Below are 19,142 nucleotides of genomic sequence, written 5' to 3' on the forward strand. Positions count from 1 at the left end.
GCCAACGACAACAGCCATTCGGTTGCCTCTAGCTAGTTGCGATGATCCGATATGCTCTGGGTCGATTGCACGCTGTGCAGACTGGCCGACAAATTGTCCAGGCTAGAGCTAGAGCTGGCTGGTGGGTAGTGCAGGCCACGGACAATGGTTTAGACCACTAACGGCGGCTAATAGCAAGTAGCTAGCTAGCTGGCTACAACAGCCATTCGGTTGCAGCTAGCTAGTTGCGATGATCCGGTGTTAGAGGTCCAGTGATTCCGGCAGAAAATCCGATATGCTCTGGGTCGATTGCAGGCTGTGCAGACTGGCCGACAAATTGTCCAGGCTAGAACTAGAGCTGGCTGGTGGGTAGTGCAGGCCACGGACAATGGTGTAGATGCTAACAGTGGCTAATATTAAGTAACTGTCACACCCTGGCTCTGGGACTCTATATGTTGAGCCAGGGTGTGTTCATTCTATGTGTTCTGTTTCTATGTTGGGTGTTTCTAGTTCGTCATTTTCTATGTTTGACTGAGTGACTCCCAATCAGAGGCAACGAGTTTCAGCTGTGTGCTGGTTGTCTCTGATTGGGAGCCATATTTAACTGTCTGTGTTTCACTTTGTGTTTGTGGGTTTTTGTTCCTTGTCGGTCTTTGTCACCGTGGACTTCACGAGTCGTTTATTGTTTTTGTTTAGTGTGCTTATTATCACTGATGGTAATAAAGTCAATCATGTTCGCTCAACACGCTGCGTATTGGTCTACTTCGCCAAGACGATCGTGACAGAAAAACCCACCATACCAAGACCAAGCAGCGTGTCCAGGAGCAGGCAGCCTGGACGTGGGAGCAGATCTTGGACGGGCAGGGGTCCTGGACCTGGGAGGGAAATCCTGGCCGGGATGGATCGCCCGGCCATGGAGTGAGACGGTGGAGAGGCGACGGAGAGAGGAGCAGCGGCGTCAGCAGGGTCAACGTCCGGACAGGCGAGAGGCAACCCCCAAAAAATTTTAGGGGGGGCACACGGCAGGGACGCAGACGAGGGAGCAGGAGGTAGTGTTGCAGAGGATGGAGCATTTGGAGGCGATAAGGGAAAGGGTGAGAAAGGAGGCACGGCGAGAGGAACTCGGTAGGCAGCTGAGGGAGCGGGGGGTTATGACGAAACCCAGTCCCGCTCCTCACACCAAGCAAGTGGTGTGCGTCACCAGTCCGGTCCGGCCCGTTCCTGTTTCCCGCACTAAGTGTAAGGTGCACGCCGCCAGCCCAGACCCGGCATGTTCCTGCCCCTCACACCAAGCCTACGGTGCGAGTCGTCAGCCTGGTCCAACCCGTTCCTGCTCCACGCACCAAGCCTACGGTGTGCGTCGCCAGCCCAGTCCGGCCAGTTGCTGCTCCACGCACCAAGCCTACGGTGTGCGTCGCCAGCCCAGTCCGGCCAGTTGCTGCTCCACGCACCAAGCCTACGGTGTGCGTCGCCAGCCCAGTCCGGCCTGTCCTGCTCCACGCACCAAGCCTACGGTGTGCGTCGCCAGCCCAGCCCGGCCTGTTCCTGCTCCACGCACCAAGCCCTACGGTGTGCGTCGCCAGCCCAGTCCGGCCAGTTGCTGCTCCACGCACCAAGCCTACGGTGTGCGTCGCCAGCCCAGCCCGGCCTGTCCCTGCTCCACGCACCAAGCCTACGGTGTGCGTCGCCAGCCCGGCCCGGCCTGTCCCTGCTCCACGCACCAAGCCTACGGTGTGCGTCGCCAGCCCAGCCCGGCCTGTCCCTGCTCCACGCACCAAGCCTACGGTGTGCGTCGCCAGCCCAGTCCGGCCAGTTGCTGCTCCACGCACCAAGCCTACGGTGTGGCCGCCAGCCCAGCCCGGCCTGTCCCTGCTCCACGCACCAAGCCTACGGGTGCGTCGCCAGCCCGGCCCGGCCTGTCCCTGCTCCACGCACCAAGCCTACGGTGTGCGTCGCCAGCCCGGTCCGGCCTGTTCCTGCTCCACGCACCGAGCCTACGGTGTGCGGTCGCCAGCCCAGCCCGGCCTGTCCCTGCTCCACGCACCAAGCCTACGGGTGCGTCGCCAGCCCGGCCCGGCCTGTCCCTGCTCCACGCACCAAGCCTACGGTGCGCGTAGCCAGCCCGGTCCGGCCTGTTCCTGCCACTCGCACCAAGTCTACGGTGCGCGTCGCCAGCCCGGCCCGGCCCGTTCCTGCCACTCGCACCAAGCCAGGGGTGCGAGTCGTCAGTCCGGCACAACCCGTGCCTGGGTCATCGGTGCCAATTCAGGTACCGCTCAACTGCTCCACTAAGGAGCTGAAGCCTACCGCTCCTGCTACGTCCAGTCCAGCTCCAGCCAGCGGGGCCAGACCGGACCAGGGGCGCTATGGGGGTTTGTTGGAGGGTGGTGGGCAAGCCCGAGCCGGAGCCGCCGCCGAGGAGGAATGCCCACCCAGCCCTCCCCTGTTTTGGCTCAGATTTAGGCGCGGTCGCAGTCCGCGCCTTTAGAGGGGTACTGTCACACCCTGGCTCTGGGACTCTATATGTTGAGCCAGGTGTGTTCATTCTATGTGTTCTGTTTCTATGTTGGGTGTTTCTAGTTCGTCATTTTCTATGTTTGACTGAGTGACTCCCAATCAGAGGCAACGAGTGTCAGCTGTGTGCTGGTTGTCTCTGATTGGGAGCCATATTTAACTGTCTGTGTTTCACTTTGTGTTTGTGGGTTTTTGTTCCTTGTCGGTCTTTGTCACCGTGGACTTCACGAGTCGTTTATTGTTTTTGTTTAGTGTGCTTATTATCACTGACGGTAATAAAGTCAATCATGTTCGCTCAACACGCTGCGTATTGGTCTACTTCTCGTCAAGACGATCGTGACAGTAGCTAGCTAGCTGGCTACAACAGCCATTCGGTTGCAGCTAGCTAGTTGCGATGATCCGGTGTTAGAGGTCCAGTGATTCTGGCAGAATATCCGATATGCTCTGGCCATTCGGTCTACCACAGCCATTCAGTTGCAGCTAGACTAGTTTCAGTTTAAGGTTCTTGATAAAAGTTATAAATAAATAATATAATCCTTTCCACGTTAGGTGAGGCGGGTTGCAGGAAAGTATATTTAGTTAAAGAATGAAAAGTAGAAAAGTCAAATTGAGAAATATATACAAAATAGACAAATAACTAAAAAACTGGCTATTTACACGAGGACACGACAGAAAACACGACCGCACTCCTACGCCATCTTGCATACAACCTGGTGCGTGTTTGGGAGGGGGATGAGTGGAAGACAGCATTATGAATACCTGGTGATGCCCTACGGTTTGATGAATGCTCCATCTGTCTTCCAGTCCTTTGTGAACGAGGTGTTTCGGGACATGCTTGGTCGCGGTGTGGTGTTCTACATCGATGACATCCTGGTGTATTCTGCTACGCGTGCCAAGCATGTGTCCCTGCTTCACAAAGTGCTGGCCCGACTGTTGGAAAATGACCTTTATGCCAAGGCAGAGAAGTGTATGTTTTTCCAGCAGTCCGTCTCCTTCCTCGGATACCGCATTACCACCTCAGGTGTGGAGATGGAGGGAGATGGCATTTCAGCTGTGCGTAATTGGCTGACTCCAACTACGGTTAAGGTTGTGCAGCGCTTCCTTGGCTTCGCCAACTACTATCGGAGGTTTATCCGGGGCTTTGGCAAGGTCGCAGCTCCCATTACATCCCTGTTGAAGGGTGGGCCGTCCCGGCTCCGCTGGTCTGCTGAGGCTGACCTGGCCTTCAGCAAACTGCGGGGTCTGTTTACCTCAGCCTCGGTACTGGCCCACCCCGATCCATCACTACCATTCGTAGAGGTGGATGTGTCCGAGGTAGGGATAGGCGCTGTCCAATATCAACGCTCAGGCACGCCACCCAAGCTCCGCCCCTGTGCCTTCTTCTCTAAGAAGCTCAGCCCGGCGGAGCAGAACTACGATGTTGGTGATCGGGAGCTGTTGGCTGTTGTCCGAGCTTTGACCATGTGGAGGTATTGGCTTGAAGATGCGAAACACCCTTTCCTCGTCTGGACGGACCACCGTAACCTGGAGTACATCCGGGCAGCGAGGAGGCTGAATCCTCGCCAGGCCAGGTGGACCCTATTCTTCAACCGGTTTGATTTTACACTGTCATACATTCCGGGTACGAAGAACGTGAAGGCAGACGTACTGTCCTGGCTGTATGACAGCCGGAGAGGCCCAGAGGAGAGGCCCAGAGACAACACTTCCATACTCCTGGCCTCCTGCATTGTGGCGCCGGTAGTATGGGCGATGGACGCGGATATAGAGCAGGCATTATGCACAGATCCATCTCCACCTCAGTGTCCAGCTGGAATGCGGTACGTGCCTGCTCTTATCCGTGATCGTCTGATCTTCTGGGCACACAAGTCACCCTCCTCTGGTCACACAGGTATCAGTGCGCTGTCTGATCGGAAAGTACTGGTGGCTTACCTTGGCTAAGGACATGAGGGTGTACGTCTCCTCTAGGGGTGCCAGAGGATATAGTGTCCGACCGAGGTCCCCAGTTCATGTCCAAGGTTTGGAAGGCATCATGGAACGTCTGGGGGTCTCGGTCAGCCTGACCTCTGGGTTCCACCCTGAGGGCAGGTGGAACGGGTAAATCAGGATGTGGGTAGGTTCCTGCGGTCCTACTGCCAGGACCGGCCGAGGGAGTGGTCGGTGTTCTTGCCTAGGGCAGAATATGTCCAGAACTCTCTCCGCCACTCCTCTACTAACCTAACACCATTCCAATGTGTTTTAGGTTACCAACCGGTTCTGGCACCGTGGCACCAGAGCCAGACCGAGGCTCCTGAGGTGGATGACTTGTTTCGGCGCGCGGAGGAGAGATGGGACGCTGCCCACGTTCACCTCCAGCGTGCCGTACGTCGTCAGAAGGCCAACGCTGACCGTCACCGCAGTGAGGCCCCGGTCTTCGTACCGGGGGATCGGGTCTGGCTCTCGACCCGGAATCTGCCCCTCCACCTGCCCTGCCGGAAGCTGAGCCCGCGGTTTGTGGGGCCTTTCAAAGTCCTGAGGAGAATCAACGACGTCACTTATAGGTTATTACTTCCCCCTGATTACCGTATTAACCCCTCGTTTCATGTGTCTCTCCTCAGGCCGGTGGTGGTTGTTCCGCTCCAGGAGTCTGAGGTGCGGGAGGTTCCTCCACCTCCTCTGGACATCGAGGGGGCCCCGTCGGTTTCTGTCCGTTCCATCCTGGATTTGAGGCGTCGGGTGGGGGGCCTTCAGTACCTTGTGGAGTGGGAGGGGTATGGTCCGGAGGAACGGTGCTGGGTCCCAGTGAGGGATATCCTCGATCCCTCCCTGTTGCGGGATTTCCACCGTCGCCATCCGGCTCGCCCTGCTCCGCGTCCTCCTGTCCGTCCCCGAGGCCGGGGTCGGCGCGCTGCCGGAGCTGCGCGTCAAGGGGAGGGTACTGTCACGACTTCCGCCGAGGCTGCCTCCCCTCCTTGTTCGGGCAGGCTTCGGCGTTCGTCATCACTGGCTTACTAGCCACTGCCGCTCCATTATTCATCATTCCATTTGTCTTGTCTTGTCAATCACACACACCTGGTTCTTATCCCCTCATTAGTCCGTGTATAAGTGTTCCCTCTGCCCCCTTGTCTGTGTGGGTGATTGTTTATTTGTGAGAGTAGTGTAGCTTGGTGGAGCTACTCGTACCTTACTATTGCCGGGGTAGATTTTCCCCTGTGCCTGTTTCGCTTGTCGCTATCCAGCGCTATTTGTGTACGACGGAATAAACTGATGACTGGTGATTACCCTCCTGCGCCTGCTTCCTTCTATCACACTCATCACAAATGTAGTGTCTTGTCAACAATGAAATCATAGTTTTTGTAATGAATACTCGGACAGAGTGGTAAGATCCAATCGCAGAATAGCGATGCTTTATTAGAGTACAGACAAGGGAATAGCTTAATCGTGGTCGGGGCGGGCTGTGGTCAAAACCGGGCCAGGCATAGACAGGCAGAGGTACAAATGGAGCGGGCTTAGTCGTAGTCGAGGGCACAGGCACAGGATCAGAGGACGTAATCACTGGGTAGACAAGCAGAGGATTAAGCAATTTGGGGAGTCAAACAACAAGGCACAGGTCGGATACACGGGTAATCAAAAACAACAAACTCTCTCTCTCTCGGAACAAAACACTTAGCAAGTCACAATGGAACAATACCTCGCGCCGACTGAGCTTCTGAGCACACTTTAAATCCTACACTAATTACTGACAGGTGTGCTCAGAACTCAGGTGAACCAGATCGAGTCTGATGACTCCCCCCTCTCTGTAGATCGGGGAAGTGTCAGACTCTGTCTAGATCCTGCCAACCCCCGATCCCTTACAGTATCCCCCTCCCCAGGGCCGGCTCCTGACGGCCTTCTACCTCTACCGGGTGGTCTTCCTCTGGGTCGGGGTCCTGGATGATCTGGGTGCTCAGCGTGGAAAGTGGCCTTGAGAGCGGGATCCAGTATGTCCTTAGCCGGAACCCAGGACCGTTCCTCAGGTCCATATCCCTCCCAGTCCACGAGATATTCGATGCCCCCTCGTCTCCGTCTTGACTCCAGTATCTCGTGGACTGTATAGGTGGTGTCCTGTTCATCCTCCAAAGGTGGTGTAGTAGGTTGTTGAGCGATTGGTGGATACATCGGGCTATAATGGACAGGTTTCAACAGGGAGACGTGGAACGTAGGGTTTATCCTGTAGTGTCGAGGGAGTAACAGACGGTAGGTGACAGGGTTAATACGTCTCTGAACTTTGAAAGGACCAATGTACCTGGGTTGGAGCTTCTTGCAGCTCCGTCGGAACCGCAGGTCTCGGGTAGACAGCCACACTCGTTGCCCGGGTTGATAAGTGGGAGTAGGTCTCCAGCGCCGGTCGGCGTAGGTCTTTTGCTGTTGTGAGGCTTGACTGAGATGTTGATGGGCCATCTCCCAGACCTGCGCACTCCGACGGAACCACTCGTCCACCGCCGGTACCATCCCTGATGCGGTATCCCACGGGAACAGGGGGGTTGATACCCTAGAACACACTGGAAGGGCGTTAAGCGTAGGGAGGTGTGAATGAGTGAGTTCTGAGCATACTCTACCCAAGGAAGGAATCGACTCCACTCTTGCGGCTGCCGCGAACATTGTTGCCGTAGATATTTCCCAATTTCCTGGTTGAGCCGTTCTGTCTGCCCATTGGCCTGGGGATGATATCCGGAGGTTAGGCTAACCGAGATGCTCAAGCATTCGCAGAAGGCCTTCCATACCCGGGATACAAACTGGGGTCCCCGGTCGGAAACAATATCCTCCGGGACACCAAACTGCCGGAAAACCTGGGTAAACATAGTCTCAGCCATCTGAGTGGCGTTAGGCAAACGGGTCATGGGTAATAACCGGCACATCTTGGAGAAACGATCAATGACCACGAGAATTACAGTATGGCCCTCTGATTCTGGTAGGTCGGTAACAAAGTCCATAGCAATGTGTGACCATGGTCGTTGAGGAGTTGGCAATGGCATCAGCTTACCCTCCGGTAGTGCACGAGGTACCTTGGACTGAGCACATACTGGACAGGATAAGACATAGTCTCTGACGTCATCTGTGAGGGAATCCCACCAGTATTTTCGGCTGATGAGTCGTGTAGTTTGAGTGATTCGGGATGACCAGATCCCAGCGACGTGTGGCACCATTCCATCAGTTGAGGTCGAAGAGGAGCTGGCACAAACACCTTAGACCCCGGGGTTTCTGGAGGGGCTTTTTCCGCTTGTAAGCTATCCTGAATCGTGTCATCAATAGCCCACCTCACCGGACCAGCACGGTAACTCATGGGGAGAATAGGTTCTGGCTCCACGGGTCTTTCCGTGCGCCCGAACCGTCGGGAAGCGCGTCCGCCTTACCATTCTTGGACCCGGGGATATAAGAGACAGTGAATCGGAAACGGCTGAAGAATAAAGACCACCTTGCCTGTCGGGAGTTCAGTCGTTTGGCACTGTGAAGATACTCCAGGTTGCGGTGGTCCGTGAGCACTTGGAACGGATGCTCTGCTCCCTCCAACCAATGTCTCCACTCCTCCAGTGCTAACTTCACCGCCAGTAATTCCCGATTACCCACGTCATAGTTCTGCTCGGTAGAATTCAGTTTCCTTGAGAAGAAAGCACAGGGTCGTGATTTAGGCGGCTCACCTTGGCGTTGGGATAACACGGCGCCAACTCCAACCTCCGAAGCGTCCACTTCCACTATAAACGGTAAGGTAGGGTCCGGCTGACATAGAATAGGAGCGGTGGTAAAGCGTTGTTTCAACGTCTCAAACGCACGCACGCACTGCCCCCTCCGTCCAGTTCAGACCGCGACCCTTGTAGCTGGTCATCGCCGACAGGGGCGCTGCGGTTGTGCTGAAATTACGCACGAACCGTCTATAGTAATTGGCAAACCCTAAGAACCTCTGGAGCTCCTTCACCGTCTGGGGTTGAGGCCAGTCTTGTACCGCTTGCACCTTGGATTCATCAAGTTTAACCCCGTCGGGAGTGAGTATGGCCCCAAGGAAGGAAATCGTAGTGACATGGAATTCACTCTGTTCTGCCTTCACGAACAGAGAATGTTGTAGGAGCCGATCCAGAACCTGTCGTACATGGGACACATGTTCACTCAGAGATTTAGAATATATTAGGATGTCATCAATGTACACTATAACAAATCGATCAATCATGTCCCTGAAAATGTCATTCATGAACGCCTGGAATACTGAGGGCGCGTTGGTAAGTCCATAGGGCATGACACAATATTCGTAGTGTCCTCGATGTGTGATGAAGGCGGTCTTCCATTCATCCCCCTCTCTAATACGCACCAGATTGTACGCACTCCTGAGGTCCAGTTTACTGTACATGGAGGCCTGTCCCACCTGTTCAAGGGCTGCTGGAATCAACGGAAGAGGGTAACGATTTTTGATGGTATTATCGTTCAACCCTCGATAGTCTATACAAGGACGCAGTCCGCCATCCTTTTTCTTCACAAAGAAAAAACTGGATGCGGCGGGAGATGTCGATGGGCGAATGGCCCCTTGCTGTAGCGCCTCATCAATATACTGGCTCATCGCTTCTCGTTCCGGCTGTGACAATGGGTAGATTCTTCCACGAGGAGGTGTAGCTCCGGATAGCAGATCAATCCCGCAGTCCCAGGCCCGATGAGGTGGTAACACGGTAGCCCTCTCCTTTGAGAACACCTGCGCGTAATCCTGGTATTCTGTAGGGACCACAGTAGACACCGCACCCTGCGCATCCTCCACAGTAGACATTTTGCACGGTAAATTGAGGCACTCTGCCCTACATACCTCACTCCAAGCTGTGATATCGCCAGATTTCCAGGAGATGACCGGATCATGGAGGACAAGCCAGGGGTGGCCGAGAACTAGTGGCTCCCGTGGAGCGGAGATGACGAAAAAAAATAATTTCTCCTCAGCAAGACCCATATCCAGAAAGCTGGCAGCCGCTCCGGAATCAATAAGTCCTTCCAACCTGCGCACTTTCTCTCCGACAGATAAGGTAACTGGCACATACATTTGTTTCGATGTAATGTTCAAAACTTGATTCTCACTCACCGGTTTGGCAGTTCCGAGGTGATATCCTGGTGTACGGTTAGGTCGTACCGGACACTGACGAAACGGAAATGACCCGACTGACCACAATACAGGCATAGTCCGTCTTGCTGACGTTGTTGTCTCACCGAACCTTGTAGAGGTGACCGTCCCAGGTGCATAGGTTCCTCCTCAGATTCTCTCCTCCGCTCTGTCGATTGCATAGGACCAGTGATCGAGGGCTCCCCGGACTGTGGATGCCCTTGTGTTGCACTATAAGATTATCAATAGAGATGGCTATTTTGATAAACTCATGTAGCGCAGTGATATCTCCTCGACAAGCCAACTCAGTCTGTACGTCTTTGCGCAGCCCTCTTCGGAAAACTGTGAGCAAAGCAGTCTCGCTCCATCCTCTACCGGCTGCTATAGTACGGAACTCTAAAGCGTAGTCGGCTACTGTGCGACGGCCCTGCTGAAGTTCGCATAGTTGGTCTCCCACACTACGCCCAGATACTGGGTGGTCGAACACCTCTTGAAACAGACTCTTGAACTGAACTTCCGCATTCAACTCGGGGACCTCAGCTGCCCAAAGCGCAGTAGCCCAATCCAGTGCTCTTCCCGTTAGCAGAGAAATCATGAAATCCACCCTGCTACGGTCATCGGAAAAACATAGTCACGATTGCACGACATATACAGGGGACGTCTGGAGTAGAAACGCCTGACATTTGCCAGGTTCCCGTCCTCCCTTGTAGGTAGAGAAATCGGGAGGTGCATGACGAGGACTGACCGTGCTCGGGGTGGTGCCTTCAGCCGCACCAGCGTTGAGTAGCTGTAGGAGTTCATCCATCCGTTTCTCCTGTATCTCCCATCGCCTCTGTAATTCCGCTGGATCCATGGTATTGGCGAGGTATTCTGTAATGAATACTCGGACAGAGTGGTAAGATCCAATCGCAGAATAGCGATGCTTTATTAGAGTACAGACAAGGGAATAGCTTAATCGTGGTCGGGCGGGCTGTGGTCAAAACCGGGCCAGGCATAGACAGGCAGAGGTACAAATGGAGCGGGCTTAGTCGTAGTCGAGGGCACAGGCACAGGATCAGAGGACGTAATCACTGGGTAGACAAGCAGAGGATTAAGCAATTCGGGGAGTCAAACAACAAGGCACAGGTCGGATACACGGGTAATCAAAAACAACAAACTCTCTCTCGGAACAAAACGCTTAGCAAGTCACAATGGAACAATACTCGCGCTGACTGAGCTTCTGAGCACACCTTAAATCCTACACTAATTACTGACAGGTGTGCTCAGAACTCAGGTGAACCAGATCGAGTCTGATGACTCCCCCTCTCTGTAGATCGGGGAAGTGTCAGACTCTGTCTAGATCCTGCCAACCCCCGATCCCTTACAGTTTTCACCAAAATAAGTATATTTTTATACAAAATAGATATACCTTATTCTTATTCCACCATACTTTTTACTGAGTGCATTCTGAAAATATTCAGACCCCTTGACTTTTCCACATTTTGTTACGTTACAGCCTTACTCTAAAATGGTTTAAATAAAACAATTTCCTCATCAATCTACACACAATACCCCGTAATGACAAAGCAAAAACAGGTTTTTAGAAATGTAAGCAAATGTATAAAAATTCCCCAGAAATATCATATTTACATAAGTATTCAGACGCTTTACTCAGTACTTTGTTAAAGCACATTTGGCAGCGATTACAGCCTTGAGTCTTATTGGATATGACGCTACAAGCTTGGCACACCTGTATATTGGAAGTTTCTCCCATTCTTCTCTGCAGATCCTCTCAAGCGCTGTCAGGTTGGATGGGGAGCGTCGCCTGCACAGCTATTTTCAGGTCTCTCCAGAGATGTTCGATCAGTTTCAAGTCCGGGCTCTGACAGGGCTACTCAGAGACTTGTCCAGAAGCCACTCCTGCATTGTCGTTGGCTGTGTGCTTAGGTCGTTGTCCTGTTGGAAGGTGAACCTTCGCCCCCAGTCTTAGGTCCTGAGAGCTCTGGAGCAGGTTTTCATCTCTCTGTACTTTGCTCCGTTCATCTTTCCCTCGATTCTGAATAGTCTCCTAGTGCCTGCCACTGAACAACATCCCCACAGCATGATGCTGCCACCACCATGTTTCACCATAGGGATGGTGCCAGGTTTCCTCCAGACGTGATGCTTCGCATTCAGGCCAAAGAGTTCAATCTTGGTTTCATCAGACCAGAGAATCTTGTTTCTCATGGCCCGTAGCCCTGCGTGGCATCGACTGTGCCACAAAAGCATGCCGAAGTGGCAAAGTCGATACCCACGTTTTTAAACACAGTTATTATTTATAGTCATAACCATTATTTAGAGGTAATTCTATGAGGGGGGAGGGTGTGTACTTTTTTTTTTATAGTACAAGGGGAGGGTCATGTGAAAATATTCCCAGTACATGTTGAATTGTCCCTAATTACTTAAAGTGCTTTTGAGATCATTGATCGATACAACTGAACTGAACTGGAAATCACATTTCATAGTCACTTTTATCAGAGAAAAATCAGAAAACCCACAAGATATTGAAAATAAAACATCAAGGGGTGATTGGGTCAGAATACAGTGTGGTTGTTCTGATGTCTGACAAATAGTATTTGTCCCCATAATGTAACTTAGACAAAGTCTCCCTCAACTATAAGAAGTATGGTTCATAATTCAGTTCAGATGGACATTTTTACAAGTCTACGGGATGTTCCTATGGAATGGCACAATTCATTTTGATTGCATGTGCTATAAGCGGGTACACCATGAAGTTATACCCTCTCATCAACTTCCTTACTGTCAGCTTTCCTCCACATGGACTAGCTGACATGTGGTGTGCTGTCATGTCTCCTGAGGTTGTGGATTATGGTCCAATCTGAGCACTGACATCACCCAAAACAGTTAGTCTTACACAGTTATCCTGTTTCCCATGTAAAATAGCCTTTGAGTGACCAAAACATCAACCATACTATTTTTCCTCCATTAAAATGCTCAGTTGAGAAAATGTACCTTTTCTCTGATGTCTAACTATCAGTAAGAATGATATTTTTTGTTGATACAGCTTTTTTTGTGTGTGTGTGACAATTTATTATTGATCACCGGCTTTCTGCCACTTGTTAATTCCTTAATTAATCCAATAATTTATGCTTTCTTTTATCCATGGTTCAAAGTAACAGCGAAACATATTTTAACTCTGAAGTTAAGATGTTCATAGTTCCTATGTTTTTATTCCTAAATATGACACTCATAGGTTTGATAGTTTTGTAATACATTTGTTGTAATTGCTTCTTTCATGTAACAATACACTGACATTATTCATCTCAGTGTTGTCATCATAGATACATGTGGTGTTGATGCAGAATGATTTGGATGGATTGGAATGGAATGACTTGGAGAAGGAATAAGAAGGCATAAGCTTGTTTTATAAAATACATTGTAGTCATTTTGGTTTGTATATTCCAAATACCAACGTCTGTGGTTGTTCCATGTTTTTTAATGATAAATAGTATGTAAGTATTCATTTTGAGGATGTAATATATCATTATGCACTGAGTGTACAAAACATTAGGAACAAGTTCTTAATATTGAATTGCACCCCCTTTCGCCATCAGAACAGCCTCAATTCGTCGGGGCATGGACTCTACAAGGTGTCGAAAGCGTTCCACAGGGATGCTGGACTATATTGACTCCAATTCTTCCCACAGTTGTGTCAAGTTGGCTGGATGTCCTGTGGGTTGTGGACCATTCTTGATACACACGGGAAACTGTTGAGCGTGAAAAACCCAGCACCGTTGCAGTTCTTGACACACTCAAACCAATTCCCCTGGCACCAACTACCATACCCCTTTCAAAGGCACTTAAATACTTTGTCTTACCCATTCACCCTTTGAATTGCACACATACACAATCTATGTCTCAATTGTCTCAAAAATCCTTATTTAACCTGTCTCCTCACCTTCATCTACACTGATTGAAGTGGATTTAACAGGTGACATCAATAAGGGATTATAAATTTCACCTTGATTCACCTGGTCAGTCTAAGTAATGTTGTGTACACTCAGTGTATATGTTGTTTAACATCCCCCTCTAGTGGCTCAAATAAGACACAACACCTTCAACAAGCGCAGTAAATATGAAATATACAATACTGCATGATATCAGATAACGTCCAAGTCTAACTCAATGGTGTATTGTAGTAAGTAGTTGATGGTCAAATGTAAGAATATGCGTTACACTTTATAATACTCTTTAGTAGTAAACCATTTGTAAGGCATTTACAGTTTGCTCACCATTTACATTTTAGTCATTTAGCAGTCGCTCTTATCCAGAGCGACGTGGGAATCGACCCACAACCCTGGCGTTGCTAACGCCATGCTCTACCAACTGAGCTACATCCCTGCCGGCCATTCCCTCCCCTACCCTGGATGACGCTGGGCCAATTGTGCGCCGCCCCATGGGTCTCCCGGTCGCGGCCGGCTACGACAGAGCCTGGATTCGAACCAGGATCTCTAGACCACTGCGCCAGTCGGGAGGTTATTATTAATAATTACGCCCACATTTGATAAATGTTAATAAGCTGTAGGTATTCTCACATTTTTAAATAACTACTAGGCCTACAGCATATGCATACATTTTTCAACACAACAGCGAAGGAGACTGCAGCAGACACTTTAACCTCAACATATTGGTTACTTTTTTGTAACTCTTTTTTTTTTTTTTTTACTTAAGTTAATTTAGTAAATATTTTCTTAACTCTATTTTCTGAAAACTGCATTGTTGGTTAAGGGCTTGTAAGTAAGCATTTCACGGTAAGGCCTACACCTGTTGTATTTGGCGAATGTGACAAATGCAATTTTATTTGTGGTCCTCTGTAGCTCAGCTGGTAGAGCACGGCGCTTGTAACGCCAAGATAGTGGGTTCGATCGCCAAGGTAGTGGGTTCGATCCCGTAAAAATGTATGCACGCATGACTGTAAGTCGCTTTGGATAAAAGCGTCTGCTAAATGGCATATTATTATTATTTTATTTTATTTGATATGAACACTACCAGTACTCTCCCTACCACTACTCTCACAACATCACTGCTGCCAGGTCAGGGGTCACGCCAGAGCAGCTCCCTCTGACGCTGTAGAGTCTGAATGAATATAGAGATCGGGTAACACTTTATAATAACACCTAGTAGTAAAGTATTTATAATGGATTAGTAAATAGTTTATTCATCATTCATTTATCATTACTCCCACATTTGTTTTATCAAGCTAGTTATTCAAACATTTAGAAACAACTTTTATAGTATGTAATAATGATTTATAAGATCATTCATAAGATGTTTAATAAATGTCCTTATAAACCATTTACAAATCATTAGTAAAGTATTTTTGCAGTTCCTAATCTAAAGTGAAGACTATTCATACTTTCTTAATACTTTATAAATGTTTTGAGTGACCAGTGTAATTTCTCACAAAAAGATGGACATGCCATTGGTAGACATTCCAGCAGTACCTGATGCTCCTTAAGGTCTCAAAATGACCTAGAACATATCAATGGTTAAACAATAAGCACACAACACAGAGGATGTTAAAGGAAATATATGAACATTTTATTCCAAAACAGTCACACTGTTGTAGTAGTGTGCTAAAGGAAGCAACGTATTTTCTCTGAAAATGCTAACATTCGTGTTTGTTGGCAGTGACTACCAAAACCAAAGGGTGGATCGTAGTCACTCATTAGAGCAGTTCATAGACTGCTTGCAGGGTAAGGGAACCAATATCTAAATACATAATTTAACTGAACATTATGTTTAAAAGGTTACTAGTTTTAATACACTACAAGTGAAGTTGTCCAAATACTTATGACTTCTTCAATAGATACATAAGGTGTTTTTGTTTTTTAAATGGTAAAACAGATATGTATGAATATACCCTCAAAATAAAGGTGACATTCTATATTGTCGCCTCATGTGAAACATTTGATCTCAAATCCAAAATACTGGAGTAAAGAGCCAAATTTAAAAAACGTTTTACTGCAGAGTTTTACACCCACTGGGCACACACTGGTTGAATCAACTTTTTTTCAATGAAATTACGTTGAACCAACGTGGAGTAGACATTGAATTGACGTCTGTGCCCAGTGGGCAGATATTGCTTTCAGTATGTGCAGTGGCCATAGGAAGGCAGTATAATTCACAATATGAAACAGAGGGATAACTTGACTCATTCTACATGAAATAGAAGTATGTCTGTTCAATAAAGTCCATTTCTATCTTCACTTTCTGTGTTCGGTGAAAAGTGTGCCGTATCAAACTGAGAAGAGACCATCTGTCTGAATAATACCAAAGCCTTTTCATCATAGGAAACTCCCAGAATTCATGTTTTTTATTATCAATGATCAAACTTTACTTAAATGTACTCCACCAACCAGCCACTTTCTTCAAGTTAATGTTAATCCCCTTTTCACACCTCCCAAAGTATTTCATCTGCAGCCACATTCATCCACCACCATGTCCTGGTAGTGACGTAGGACTATGTTGTTGTTGTTGTCGTAGCAGAGCATGGAGACAGGTGACAGGTGGATGGAAACGCAGCAGGGCTGGGGCGTGCTGCGGGGGTCCAGGGAGCACACCAGTGTCAGCAGGATGGCGTGGTTGGTGCCGTTCAGGCTCTCGCTCAGTGGGAACGGGCACTCTCCGTGGCAGTAGTTGGCCAGGTAGCCCTGCGGAGCGATGATCCAGTCCTGCCAGCCCACATCCTTGAAGTCGATGTAGAGGCGGCGGGGCTTACACACGTTTCTGTGCCTCACCGGGAGGTAGACAGCACTCCTTTTCCGCCGAGAGTGGCACTGCAGAGGGTTCAGGGATACAGCCACCAGTGAGGCCTGGAACTCTGGGAGGGTTACAGTCGGCCTGAAGGGGACAACCTTCCCCCGGATGGTGGGACATGAAGGTGTCCGTGGTCAGGGTGTGGACTGGATGTGGCTGCAGCTCCAGCTCCAGTCCGTAGTTATGACCCGGTTTACGCCAGTTCTCTGCCAGTACTGTGAGGTCCAGGGTGAGGTATCCAGGCTCTGGTTCCAGCTGCACCAACTCGGACAGCACTAGCCTGCATTTGGCCTCGTGGCTTTCTGCCCTCAGTGTGTCCCTTGTTCAGGGACACGCTGCGGGCCTGTGGGACCAGGGGGAACCTTGGCGTGCGGAACACGTCCCACTAGAACTTTATTTCCAGCTGCGCCAGAGAGCACTACTCCACAGGCTACAATACAGATGTTTCTCCACACAGCCCTAGAAGATGCTGCCCCAGCCTGACACCAGCAAACCTGCAGGGGACAGACAAAACAAGACATATTAGGTTTACACTCCTGAAGTAGGACCTAGATTTCAATTGAGAGTATTTGGATTGTCACAGTCAATATAGGCCTTTATCTACAATAAACAAACCAAATGCTCTCTGACTTTGTCCCCCTCGTTTCTTTTTCATTTATTTAAATTCTGGCCCAAAAACAACAGGAGTGAATGAACTCCAGATGCAATTATTTTCAAAAACCAAATGGAATCTCTTAAATTTCATACATGTTCAAAAATGGATTGTGTATGCCTATGTAGCTCAATAATGACTTGATCTCAAATTGTAATTCGGAAAATATAAAAATAAAAAATATATATATATTCCTCTGTCATCCACTGATCTTAAAGGGGCAATCTGCAGTTCAAACGTCAACAAAGCGGCCATCCCGACAACTTTTTAGGTAAACAGCTTAGGGACGGGACTGGGGAAATGTAACCACTCTCAAATTCATAGAAGGGTCTATAGATGCAAGGACTGACCTTCCATGAAATCAAAAGGATAGTTTTAAGGGACCAACTCAAGATGTTATTTTAAAAAATGCAACTCCCTCCCCGGCGTATTTTATTTTTTTACATGACCCTCGACTAGTACTTGAAAACAGTTACAATACCCTCCCCCTTCATTGAATTAACTTAAAATCATGATTATGACCACAGTAGACAAAGTAGGGCAACTCATTACTACGATCAGGGGGTGAAATAAAATCACCTTTAAAATATCATCATCATCGTATTTGCAGGTCCTGGAAAAAACTTGTTTTATAAACTGATTTCATGCAATTTTTGTAATTTTACATGACTGAAGACACAATATATATATTTTTTTATACCACCGTTTTTCTGAGCTAATAGTCGGTGGGCCAGAACATTACAGTTGAAGTCGGAAGTTTACATATACCTTAAACTCAGTTTTTCACAATTCCTGATATTTAATCCTACAAAAAATTCCCTGTCTTAGGTCAGTTAGGATCACCACTTTATTTTAAGTGAAATGTCAGAATAATAGTAGAGAGAATGATTTATTTCAGCTTTTATTTCTTTCATCACATTCCCAGTGGGTCAGAAGTTTACATACACTCAATTAGTATTTGGTAGCATTGCCTTTAAATTGTTTAACTTGGGTCAAACGTTTCGGGTAGCCTTCCACAAGCTTCCCACAATAAGTTGGGTGAATTTTGGCCCATTCCTCCTGACAGAGCTGGTGTAACTGAGTCAGGTTTGTAGGCCTCCTTGCTCGCACACACTTTTTCAGTTCTGCCCCACAAATGTTCTATAGGATTGAGGTCAGGTCTTTGTGATGGCCACTCCAATACCTTGACTTTGTTGTCCTTAAGCCATTTTGCCACAACTTTGGAAGTATGCTTGGGGTCATTGTCCATTTGGAAGATCCATTTGCTATTGAGCTTTAACTTCCTGACTGATGTCTTGAGATGTTGCTTTAATATATCCACATAATTTTCCTTTCTCATGATGCCATCTATTTTGTGAAGTGTACCAGTCCCTCCTGCAGCAAAGCACCCCCACAGCATGATGCTGCCACCCCCGTGCTTCACAGTTGAGATGGTGTTCTCGGCTTGCAATCGTTCCCCTTTTTCCTCCAAACATAACGATGGTCATTATGGCCAAACATTTCTATTTTTGTTTCATCAGACCAGAGGATATTTCTCCAAAAAGTACGATCTTTGTCCCCATGTGCAGTTGCAAACCGTAGTCTGTCTTTTTTATGGCGGATTTGGAGCAGTGGCTTCTTCCTTGCTGAGCGGCCTTTCAGGTTATGTCAATATAGGACTTGTTTTACTGTGGATATAGATACTTTTGTACCTGTTTCCTCCAGCATCTTCACAAGGTCAGAAGTTCTGGGATTGATTTGCACTTTTCTCACCAAAGTACGTTCATCTCTAGGAGACAGAACGCGTCTCCTTCCCGAGCGGTTTGACGGCTGCGTGGTCCCATGGTGTTTATACTTGCGTACTATTGTTTGTACAGATGAATGTGGTACATTCAGGCATTTGGAAATTGCTCCCAAGGATGAATCAGACTTGTGGAGGTCTACAATATTTTTTTCTGAGGTCTTGACTGATTTCTTTTGATTTTACCATGATGTCAAGCAAAGAGGCACTGAGTTTGAAGGTAGGCCTTGAAATACATCCACAGGTACACCTCCAATTACATTTTAACATTTTAGTCATTTAGCAGATGCGCTTATCCAGAGCGACTTAGTGAATGCATAAGTTTTTTTTTTTTT

At 48.6% G+C, this 19,142-nt stretch overlaps 1 pseudogene; it reads right to left on the minus strand.

The window, feature by feature from the left end:
* Window positions 1–16,029: 16,029 nt before the first annotated feature.
* On the minus strand, window positions 16,030–17,384 carry LOC121554898 (annotated as a pseudogene).
* Window positions 17,385–19,142: the final 1,758 nt, after the last annotated feature.

The sequence above is a fragment of the Coregonus clupeaformis genome, unplaced genomic scaffold (genome assembly GCF_020615455.1).
Source record: "Coregonus clupeaformis isolate EN_2021a unplaced genomic scaffold, ASM2061545v1 scaf1247, whole genome shotgun sequence".
Lineage (NCBI taxonomy): Eukaryota > Metazoa > Chordata > Actinopteri > Salmoniformes > Salmonidae > Coregonus > Coregonus clupeaformis.